Genomic DNA, 13,271 nt, shown 5'->3' with positions numbered 1-13,271 from the left:
AATTTTCTCTTTCTTTAAAAGACATAAAAAATCTGTTTATTTTGTCCTCAGTATCATATCATAGCAACTGAGGACAAAATAAACATTATATATATATATATATATATATATATATATATATATATATATATATATATATATATATATATATATATATATATATATATATATATACATACATACATACACACACACACACACACATATATATATATATATATATATATATATATATATATATATATATATATATATATATATATATATATATATATATATATATATATATATATATATATATATATATATATGAAAATAAGAAGGCCCATAAAACACTATTTGGCTTGTTGAAACCATATATTTTGGGCACAGAAACAAGTGCCGGGAATATATGGTTTCAACTGTTTAAATAGTGTTTTATTGGCCTTCTTATTTTCATATTACACTATTGTAGTATTACAGGAAAGACATTCATATATATATATATATATATATATATATATATATATATATATATATATATATATATATATATATATATATATATATATATATATATATATATATATATATATATATATATATATATATATATATATATATATATATACACACACACACATTTCCATCCGGCAGAGAATAATAATTATCCTGGGAGCGCATGAAATGAATCATGACCCCACTTCAAATGCTTCCGAAATTCACTTAATTTGTTGCATTTCCGCATTTCCCCAAAAACCGGAGAGTCCGAATTCGCTGCTGTTTTGAAATGTCGGGACATTCATCCAAATTGACGCTCTAAATCAGGTGGAAGCAGCGGTAAATTAACATTTTATCGTCGGTTAATCTCCTCCACTCTTTAGCTCTGTTCTCGGCTCTGCATGCGGATAATTGTGGCGATTATTCCATCCACCATTGCGGCAATGAGGCCTCACGTTGCCTGAATTAACTGCAAATGTGTCACTTTTATATTTCATGCGCCTGGAAAATGTATTTCCATCTGTGGTCCTATTTACGTCAGTATGCTTGCATGTTCAGGTCAATTCTTAGAATTTATTCTGGTTTATAGATTGTTCAATATGTATAACTTATCTGTACGCTTTAGTTTACAGATTCGTTATTGACTAAGTAACTTCATTTCTCTTACTATTTTTGCAAATCTGTCATTTCCACATCTGACCTAACCTTCCTTGTGTTTTTACCTTTATACCTCCAAGAGCAGTCTCCCTGAGGATGTTGTTCAATTAGAACCTAAAATGTTCAAGCGAAGATGCAAGCCATTACTACCTTAAAACAATTTACCTTCTACTTTAATAATTTATTTAAATTTCTACCAATTTATCTATGAATTTTTCAGCTTATCTTTGTTTCTTCTTTTCTAATAACTATCTCTTCATTCTGTATTTCTTATTACTGTTTCTCTGTATATGGCCTTGAACTGAAATTAAGGATATTATTTATTATTATTATTATTATTATTATTATTATTATTATTATTATTATTATTATTATTATTATTATTAACTACTGTCATTCAATGAAGTGAACACCACATCCTTTAGAAGTTTGAATTTCAAGTCAAATGTCCCTGTACGGTTTAGCCATATGAATAGTGATTATATTCTACGCACTACTACTACTACTACTACTACTACTACTACTACTACTACTACTGCTACTACTACTAATAATAATAATAATAATAATAATAATAATAATAATAATAATAATAATAATATGTGTGTGTAATAGCACTGCGTGGGCGATACTTGATTTCAATTAATTACCTAGAACCTACCGAGGTAAACTTGGCCTTACCTTGCAAACTTGAAAATTTGATTAAGAACGAGTTTCAGAAAAGCGATGCCAAATCCTGGGAACTACATGTTTTCCAAATGATAGGGAAGCCTCTTACGATTGTGACCATCGGTATTCATAACATTTTTTTATTGGCGTCCAGAACTTGAAACAACATTCTCTCTCTCTCTCTCTCTCTCTCTCTCTCTCTCTCTCTCTCTCTCTCTCTCTCTCTCTCTCTCTCGGTCAGATTAAATAGGCTCAAATGACAACATTACTTGGCGGTATAGTGTAGTGTCTTGTGTTATTTTGCTAATGGAAATTAAATGATGAAATAGTGAGTCTGAGGTTCTGTATCACATTCATTTTCTTCAGAAAGACAAACCTGACCTTACCAAAACTAGTGGCTGTTTACGTTATAACATTAGATATATATATACACACACACACACACACACACACACACACACACACACACACACACACACACACACACACACATATATATATATATATATATATATATATATATATATATATATATATATATATATATATATATATTTATTACTGCAATATCTGTGTAACAAAATTCCTTCTGACGCACCTATATAAATATGTCAATTGTTGAGAATTATTTAAGGCCAGAGATACATCAACTTATATCAGTACAGGGAATCAATGATATTCTTATAAAAATTATGTTATTTTGGGAACTAGCCTTTATATATATTCATTATAAATTCAATATCACTGGACTTTTTAGCACCTGCTACGAATTTATGCTTCCAACTTTCCAAAATTCATAGGAATTTCTCTCCCTGAATCATTATTCAAACTCGATGTAAATAAGATACACCAGGAAGACCGCATTTTATCCGAATGTGCATTGTAAAAAAAAAAAAAAAAAATGCTATAAAACAAACAATTCGGTTCCACGTTTTCAAAATGTGTTTTTATAGTAAGTTCTGTGAGAGTCAGCGTGCGAATCACTGATAGGGTATTTGCGAATAGCTGAATATCACAACTGCGTAAAATAAATTAATTATCATACTTTTGCGGTGAGGAAATATATTAAAATCATACATAGCAGTGTGACAAAATAACATTTAAATACTTATGTATCAATATCGTTGACAACTCTAGTACTGAATCATGTCGCTTGAAAAGATTTTTGTTATTATTCTCCTATATAATAAAATTTAAATAATTCAAATTTAAAACTTGAATTATTTTTATACGCTTGAACAATTGTTACTCAATATTTCTCAATGTTATAACATCGTTCACACTTAAATTTATATTAACTGACATTCATATCTCAGTCTCTTCTCATCTTTACCCATACTGTCGTTGTGCATTACACTAAATCACGAAGGCAAAGCAGCGTATATATATATATATATATATATATATATATATATATATATATATATATATATATATATATATATATATATATATATATATATATATATATATATATATATATATATAATATATATATATATATATATATATATATATATATATATATATATATATATATATATATATATATATATATATATATATATATATATATATATATATATATATATACTGTATATATATGTATTTTTTTTCAGACAGTAAATATTCCCCACTGGGATTCGGAACAGTATTGATTCACCTTACATCTCCAGTACAATTATTGTATATTTACCGTCCTCGGTTCCGTTAACGTTGTAACTGGAAAATTCAAGTAGTAAGTCATTTATTTCATCTCGTGAAGGCACTTTCCATTTTATTCAAATATATATCCTCTTTCAGTTCTATCTATTTCGAGATAAAATTGTTTTTGAAAACAGCATTCCAACTGAGATCAAATACATTATTCTACTTGGTGTTTAAATCATTCCCATTGCTCACTCTGAATTCTATTACATATTTTGTTTGTCAGATGAATTCACAGTGAAATTTTTAAGGAAGTACTAGATTACGATGGACAGGAGTAACTGGGACGCTGACTCCAATTTCTGATACACACACACACACACACACACACACACACACATATATATATATATATATATATATATATATATATATATATATATATATATATATATATATATATATATATATATATATATACATACATATATTAGAAATTAAGACTAAAGAGGAAATGCCCAAAATGATTTCAGAGGTTTTCTGCCCAAACATTAAATCTCGTAAAAATATTCCTTCCAATGGACGTTATCCAAAGCGCTATTTTACTGCGTTGCTTTATAGTCAGTATGCAAACGATCTGTAGGACATCCGCGATAATCTCATTATCGCGGCTCGAATTACTGTCAATATTCATCTGGCTCTACCAAATCCAGGTCTCTATTGAAATGAGGCTCTCCAGTCATTGTTAATTAATCAACACTTCCCTCCTCACAAATCTTGAATTGAGGACATTTGGTCGTTTTATGAGCGGCGAGAAAGCTGTGTTTGGACTCATTCTTTTCTGGATATTCACCAACTTGTTACATGTTCTCATTTTTTTTATTATTTCTTTTAATAACATTGGAATTTAAATAAGAGGTATTATGTTTTAAGAATAAGCACATGAAGCTCTCCTTTTTCTCTTCATCACCCCACCCATGTCGGCTCCGTTCCTCGAGTGATGATAACTTCAGTAATTATAATAAAAAAGAATAATGAATTCGTCAATGAAGGATGGAGAGGATTATACGTTACTCTCACTTGAAATGAAACAAGGAATATTACGAAATATATCTTAAAAATCTTAATAACCATAGTTTACATTTGCATTTTTCCTGTGAGATTATAGATCATTGATGCTGATTCCAGAATTGGAAGCGCATTTTAATTGAGGATTTTATGTCTAAATTATTGGTTCATGAAAAACGCTGAAATAGATTCCGGGTCAGTATTACAATTAAGAATGCACAATGAAAGAAATATTTATACAAATGTGTATGGATTGTAAGTTGAAAAATAGTTGTTAGAATTTTTTTATGATATACTTTGAAATACATCATAATATAATGCATACTCATATAGACATAAAAACTTATCTACCACAATACCTACAAGAATAATCACTTGAATCATGAGGAGATTAATTGAAAGGACTGATGTTGATCACCAAATTACTCGAAGAAAAGGTGGGAGAGGAAAATTACTAATCACAAAACTTTATCCCATCTTTTTGAAATATGCCTTATCTGTAAAATGCTTTGGAAATAAACAAAACTGGAATTATGAAATATGGTTCCCCTTGTCAAACTGTACCTAAACTAACTCTCTCTCTCTCTCTCTCTCTCTCTCTCTCTCTCTCTCTCTCTCTCTCTCTCTCTCTCTCTCTCTCTCTCTCTCTCTCTCTCTCTTAAAAGCCTATATTTCGATGTTACCTTCATATTCACATTAGACTTAACTCTTCCATTCATAACAATAAATCAGTTTTGAATTAGCATGTCTTTAAAAGGCTATGTTCCAAACGTGGACTTATTCTACAACACTAAGTAATTTTATCCACACTACTGAAAATAATTATCATTATTTACTGATTTGAAATAATTTTTTAAATAACACTATATATATATATATATATATATATATATATATATATATATATATATATATATATATATATATATATATATATATATATATATATATATGTTGCGATGGATGGGACCTTTTTTCCCTCGCAACCTCACCCATTTTACATCTGTAATGTAATTGGGAAGGAAATAAAAATTAACTCCAATTATTAATTACTAGAACTGTGGGTTTTCACTCGCCCCTTCATAAACTCTCTCTTTCATTCTCCAAAATGGTTAAGCCTAACCCCTCTCTCTGTTCAAAATGACTGGCTGAGGCCTTTTCCAGATACCTTCCCAGCATCACGCATGGCAAGGGAGGAGCCAAAAGGAGAAAGTCAGTGCCCCCACCTCATTCTGAACCCTCCATGAGGGTTAACTGCTGCCATGCAGTCATTATAGAAAACGTGACACAAATAACCTTTGCGCCACCTCTGTGGGACGCTATACGTAATCCCAGAAGGTTATTTATAGTAGATGCAACAGAAATCGAGAGAGAGAACGCGCTGAACACCACTTGAGGCAGATGTCCTTACCTTCCATGTGTTCGACCCTGGGCCTCAAACCAGTTTACTTTGTAGTGGCATTATAATTCCCTCCTCCATCACCAGCACCTATTCAAACAAGGACACCGTCATCGTGACAAAGGTTAATGTGCCGGAATAAAGTTTTCTTAGTCAGTCATGATTCCTCTTATTTCTCTGTCTACTTTCATTTAATTTACAGTGTGCGGTCACCTCAGTAATTTGTGTTGGAGCATTCAGTGTTAACGTAATTATGCATTTAGTGTTGAACTGACTTATTTGGCACCATCAGTGCATTTTCCTCAGTTCCTTTGGGCGTCTTGTTATTATTGCATGTAACAGTCTTGCATATATTTGCAGATAGGCCTCGACTGCAGAATCTCTCGGCTCTATCCATGTGGCCCCTTCTACCCGACTGCGATGTTCCATGTTGTGAAGATCTCGTCGGCGTAGAAATTTTATTCTATGTAGGATTCATTATTTTAGCAGGTCCTTATTAATACCTGCCCCGTAATTAGTCATTCTTCTGATCTGTGTTTGTTATATAAATATGATTAATTACGAGAAACCTTGAGTTTACGTAATTTTCTCCCACATGAAGAAGGCCTTAAGATATAGATTTCCCTTGTTTGGCTACGAATTGTCCGAATATTAAGTCAGATGTGTAATAAATAAAAAGAACTCCTGCGTTCATCCGTTGCCGCCTAGAATCAAATAAACATCCTGGACAATCATAGAAACTATATATATATATATATATATATATATATATATATATATATATATATATATATATATATGTGTGTGTGTGTGTGTGTGTGTGTGTATGTATATATACATACACACACACATATATATATATATATATATATATATATATATATATATATATATATATATATATATATATATATATATATATATATATATATATATATATATATATATAAAGTGTTTTTACATATATTGTCTTTTATGATGTGACGTTACAGTAACGTAATTCTATTACCATGGAATGAAGTTGGCTATCAGTTTCCAGTCTGCTTGCAAATACCATATTATGTCGTCATAAACATCTATATATCATAATGAATGCTTTTTAGAAGCTTTGATTTATATATTCACGTTATCATTAAAAGCATCGCAGCCTAATAATCAGTCGTATATATAATTAGTTTTTCGTTTATGCGCGTGCACACGCGCAAACACACATACACATACACTCACACAAACACGCAGACATAAGAATGTCTTTTACTGTAGTACAACAGTATAATATGAAGATAAAAAGGCCCATAAAACACTATTTAAACGTTGCAACTACATATTTAGAGCACTTCCTTCTGTGCCCCTGTTCACGAGTAAAATCTGGACAGATGATATGTTACAAGAGTAACATTTCATCTAATTACATCGGTCATATACAAAGCATATGTGAGTGTGGCAGTAAGTCTCCGTTGTTATGCAGGTGACTGTTTCCCAGGAAGGACGGAAATTAAGGAATTCCCTGGTGGTTTTTGGCCTCATTAACTCCTGTCTGGCGATGCGTGTGGTGGTCGTAGTTCCTGGAACACCTGCTTAAGAAAAAGCCTGAGGATTAACTCGTCGATTTCATCCGATTTCCAATGTCCTCCTGACAAGTTCATATTGTTGGTTTGATTGATGATAGCTGATTCCAGCAACTTCCTTTTCTACGGACAGCTGCTTTTGAAAATCCAGTTTATGGTATGGCCTTTATCGCTAATATGTAGAAAAGTCCCCATCTCCACCATAAACCTGAGTGAAACTGACTGGTTTCAAAAGTACAAAGTAAGATGCTGGAATGACCATCATCAATCAAAACCAACAATATGAACTTGACAGGAGGCCGGACATTGGAAATCGGGTGACATCGACGAGTTAATCCTCAGGCCTCTTCTTAAGCAGTGTTCCAGAAAATACGACCACCAGACGCATCGCCAGACAGGAGTTAATGAGGCCAAAAACCACCAGGGAATTGCTTAGTTTCCATACTTCCTGGGAAATGGTCGCCTGCATACCAACAGAAACTTACTGCCACACCTACATATGCTTTATATATACACTTTGTAACATACATACATACATACATACACACACAGGTAAGAGGGTATATATATATATATATATATATATGGATATATATATATATATATATATATATATATATATATATATATATATATATATACACATATATATATTATATATATATATATATATATATATATTATATATATATATTTATATTATTATATTTGATTATATACTCATATATATATATATATATATATGTATATATACTTACACACACACACACACACACACACACACACACACAGTGCATATATATATATATATATATATATATATATATATATATATATATATATACTTATATATATATATATATTATATATATATATATATATATATAGACATATATATTATATATATATATATATATATATATATATATATATATATATAGATATATATATATATATATATATATATCGCGCCCTATATATATATATATAGACATATATATATATATATATATATATATATATATATAAATATATATATAAATATATATATATATATATATATATATATATATTTTATATATATATATATATGAAAATAAGAAGTCCCATAAACACTATTTAATCTCTGTTGAAACCATATCATTTCGGGCCTTGTTTCTGTGCCCCTGTTCACTGGTAGAATATGGACAGGTGAACAAGGCACAGAAAAACAAGTGCCTGAAACATATGGTTTCAAGGCAGTTTAAATAGTGTTTATGGCCTTCTTATTTTCATATTACACTGTAGTATTACAGGAAAAGACATTCATATATATATATATATATATATATATATATATATATATATATATATATATATATATATATATATATATTATATATATTATTATATATATGACAGTGTGTGTGTGTTTGTATTCATATACTTTCATGCATCTTCAACCAAAGATTTTCTTTTAAAATATTATTTCAAATATTTCAGGTATTCCATTAAATGTCTATCTTTCAATTAGATTTTCATATATAGGGCTATTATCTCTCTCTCTCTCTCTCTCTCTCTCTCTCTCTCTCTCTCTCTCTCTCTCTCTCTCGGAGAAGACAGACTGCTTACAGACGAACAAGGATGCCAGTCGCGAAGTCTTTCATTTTGGTTACAATGCCACGAGGACAATTTGTAAGATAGTAGGAAGTAGCTTAATTAAAGAATATGGTGCATATTTGAAAAAAGTTACAGACGATAATAGGAAACGCAGATAGAAGAGAAGTATGTAAGTACAAGGTGAATTATTTCAGGGCAGTAATGCACTGCATCCTCGCTTGAGCTTTTGTGCTTCTGTTTGCAAGACATCTTCAGGGAGACTATTCCCTAGTCCAAAGGTGTGAGAAACAAAAGCAGCAGCGTTCATTAGAAAGGAAAATCACGCAAACGGAAAGAAACGAATATAAACTACAAAGCAGAACGAGAAACAGCTTTGGGTACAATGTAAGCAAATGACATAAGGAATACGCGCTACGAGAATCCTTTCAGATATCCCCAGTCGAGAAAATAAGGAGATGTTGGTTCATCTGTCATGGAAATTCCTCGTTAAGCTGGGGAAGTTACTAGCAATTAGATTCGATCAAAATGCATGAGAGGGCATCCGAAGCGTATTCTCTCACTCTCTGATAACAAAGAGAGGAACGACATTGAAATTCATTGCTTTCGATGTGTCTCCGTTTAGTTTCTGGATGTGGGAATATGAGTCACCAGATGTTATTTTGCTGCATAGGAATGAACTTGAATGTATATATATATATATATATATATATATATATATATATATATATATATATATATATATATATATATATATATATATATATATATATATATATATATATATATATATATATATATGACGCTAATATTACATGATAGAGTAACAATCCGCCCATATTTTTTTTTATTCTACTTATCAATTATGTAGAGGGTGTGTCTAAAAGCCAATTGAATGGAGGAATTATCACCTTGTACGCAAACAAATACTTACAGAAATGTTATTTATTAGAGAGAGAGAGAGAGAGAGAGAGAGAGAGAGAGAGAGAGATTGTGCCTATGCCATGAGTGAGAACATTGATCGAACAGTTGGCCTTGAACTGAATCCTTTCGAGAAAGGATAGACATTACAGGCACCTGATATCATAAGACCAATAAATCATACAGGATGTAAAGGCAGTGAGTCCATCTTGCCCTACAGAATAAAAGTGGATTTGACTCCTGGCGTGGCAAATGAAACGGAAAACGATGGATAGAGAGATTACAATGGTCAGTCCTATTATGGATTGGTAACGTATAATGCTGAAAAGAGATTGGATACCTGTTGTATTTGAAACTATTGGTAAAACAAAGGCAAGAATACAAGACCCCGTTACCTGTGAACCCCTTGATGAATCGTAAAAATACCGCCCTGCCAAGTGCCTTCCAGTCTTGGAAGAGGGAAATAAAGAGTTTTTCTGGACCAAGGATCAGAGAAGAATAGCTAGGATATAGCACCAGCGAGCCGCAGGGTAGCAGGATTTGGAGCGCTGAAATTACTGAGAACATTTAGTGTGAAATAACGAATTTGTTTACCTTGTTGGAACATTTCATCTATATTGCTAAATACAGGCAGACTAGGTGGCTGAAGTTATATGACTTCTTTCTATGTACTTTTTCACCCTTGCATTTTCCATCTACTGTTGACAAACTTTTTTACTGTTTATCATTTACTATCCGCAAATTTTGGTAATATAGTGCAATGTCAAATGGTGTTAATTAAAGCGTTTACTCTTGACTTTTAAAGGCAAAGTCGCATGAGTCAGCAGGACTAACCTACGTAACCGAACATCCACTATCCCCCATAGACAGGAAAGGGGGAGAGGAGATGGGGAGACCAGGAAAGTGGGTTGATGGTGGGATGAGGAGGAGAAGGGAGAAGGAGGGATGGGGTGGGGATAAAGGACCTTCGAATGCATAGTTTGGGATGCTTGGCAACACCATGTAAGCCAATAGTAAACGCCTTAACTAAGACCATTTGACAATGTACTATATTACCAAAAATTAGCGGGTGGTGTCTAGTACACAGTGTCAAAGTACCATTTTGATCAAATAATGAGTTTGAAACATATTTGAGAAAAACGATGACTTGCGGTCCCTGAAATGGATAGTAGTTCCCCTTTTCTTCCCAGATCAAGGGACTATCACATTAGTGCATAAATAATCTGAATTGTAAAATCACAAATTATGAGTGCGTTCTTGTTGCTTTTTTGGTGGACCAATAAAGATGATGGAGAACAAAAAAGGCAAAGACTTATGAAAACTTTGATGGCTGTTGGGAGTAAATTGTAGAAAGAGCAGGCATGTGACAGTTATAGAATGTTCGGGAGATCGTGGACTAGCAGCCTCATCACTGCAGATTTGATGGGATATCTGAGAGTTGCTTCCTTCTGAGGTTAACCCTTATTGGTTAGAAAAAGGCGCATGATAAAGATAGATGTACAAATTCCAATGCTATTATAATTTGAAATATTCATTTCAGTTTTCCTAATGGTTCCTATGTAGTTTGATTGACGAATATCCACAATGAATTAGAAAAGGTCCTTGGCATGTTACTGTTACTGATCATCACAATTGAATAATATAAAATATAATAATAAGGTCTTCAGCGGATACGTAGGTTTAATCTATTATGGATTACCCGTCTCTTATTCGGCATCTTAAACATCCAAATTTCACCTTTGTAATTATCTTTATGCTCTTTGTGACGTGACTTAGTATTTAGGACACCGTTTTTATAGTGTTGATATTTACGCAATACTTGTTTTACTTCATTTTCCGCTCTTACATTTACATGAATGTTTTCCCTTGAAGGGACTTTCCCGTCGCAGACGGTCAGATAAACTTTCCAAAATGATCGTTTGATCATTTCCTGCAAAAGACAGCCAAATCGTTTTTCTACGATATTCCTCCTGCCACATTGCAAAGTCAACTATTTAATTCTCTTTATTGTGTTCTAGATGCCTATATTTATTCATTATTTCTTTTTCGTTTTTCGAAACTCTTTTTTTTTTTAACATCAGTCCACTTACACGTCTTGAGTGGATTTTTAAAAAATACGCTTGCTTTCACTAAATTCATCAATCATTTGTTACATTTCTTATTTTAACTTCTTAAGAACGGAGTGTTGGCCCCCTTTCCCATAGGCCTGTAACCACAAACACTCCCTATTCCCAAATGGCGCCCAGCTTTCAACAATCCAGTTTAGACATCCTACGAATTTTGCATGTTTTTATAACCTCTGGTACTCATAAGAAAAAATTTGGGATATATCATTCTTATTTTTCCTACCATTACGTTTACCGACACGTTTTGTATTTTGTGCAATTGTCTGTCTCTTCGTTATTTTTACAGTGTAAAACAGAAAAATGTAAGCAAAACATCTAACGGCAGCAGCAATTTCGTATGATGGCAACCTGGAGAAGGGAGACGGAAAAAGGGAGACAAATTTGAAATAAAATAAAGGAGTAACTACACATACCAAATAAACAAGAGAAGTCAGAAGATGAAAAAGGTTGTTTTGTAAAACAGAGGAATATTCGAAGTGTAAAATAAAGCCTAAATAATACTTTGCTTCTCATGGGTGGCCTTTTTTTATATTTATTTACAATTATAATCTTACAAATATCGTTTAACATCGAATAAGCTACATCTTAAGAACAACTCTCTCTCTCTCTCTCTCTCTCTCTATCTCTCTCTCTCTCACACACACACACACACACACACACACAAAATGCTAATATGACTAATCTTGATTTCAGCACAATTTGTACAGTTCTGGTCCTCGTTTAAGTAGTTTTTTTTTTATTATTATTATTAAACCCCAGATGAAGCCCCTCTTAATTACACATTCCGCGGCTTCAAAATCTCCGCAGAATTCAGGTAAATTCTCTCAGACGTTGATAATGACTTAACTCCGAAACCACACACAGCAGCTTTGATCATCCTTTTCGGCTTTGAAGCGAAAACTTGACCCACATCTTCGCAAGCCATGAGTTTTCCCTTTCACGGAAGTCTTCTTTAAGTTGGCGTTCGTATCATTTGATGCTCGGCTACACCCGAGAAGTCAGGGAAACGTAAATGTTATGAATGTTGGGTTTGAAGTGGGTTTGGATGTGAAAACATCTTTCCCCTCATATGACTTCCTGGAGTGTTTTCGAATAGGTGTTTCTCAATCAGGTGAAGAAGTTTTAGGAAACGTTTTAAAC

Source organism: Macrobrachium rosenbergii, chromosome 7, assembly GCF_040412425.1.
Source record: "Macrobrachium rosenbergii isolate ZJJX-2024 chromosome 7, ASM4041242v1, whole genome shotgun sequence".
Classification (NCBI taxonomy): Eukaryota; Metazoa; Arthropoda; class Malacostraca; order Decapoda; family Palaemonidae; genus Macrobrachium; species Macrobrachium rosenbergii.
This window is presented reverse-complemented; position numbering follows the sequence as displayed.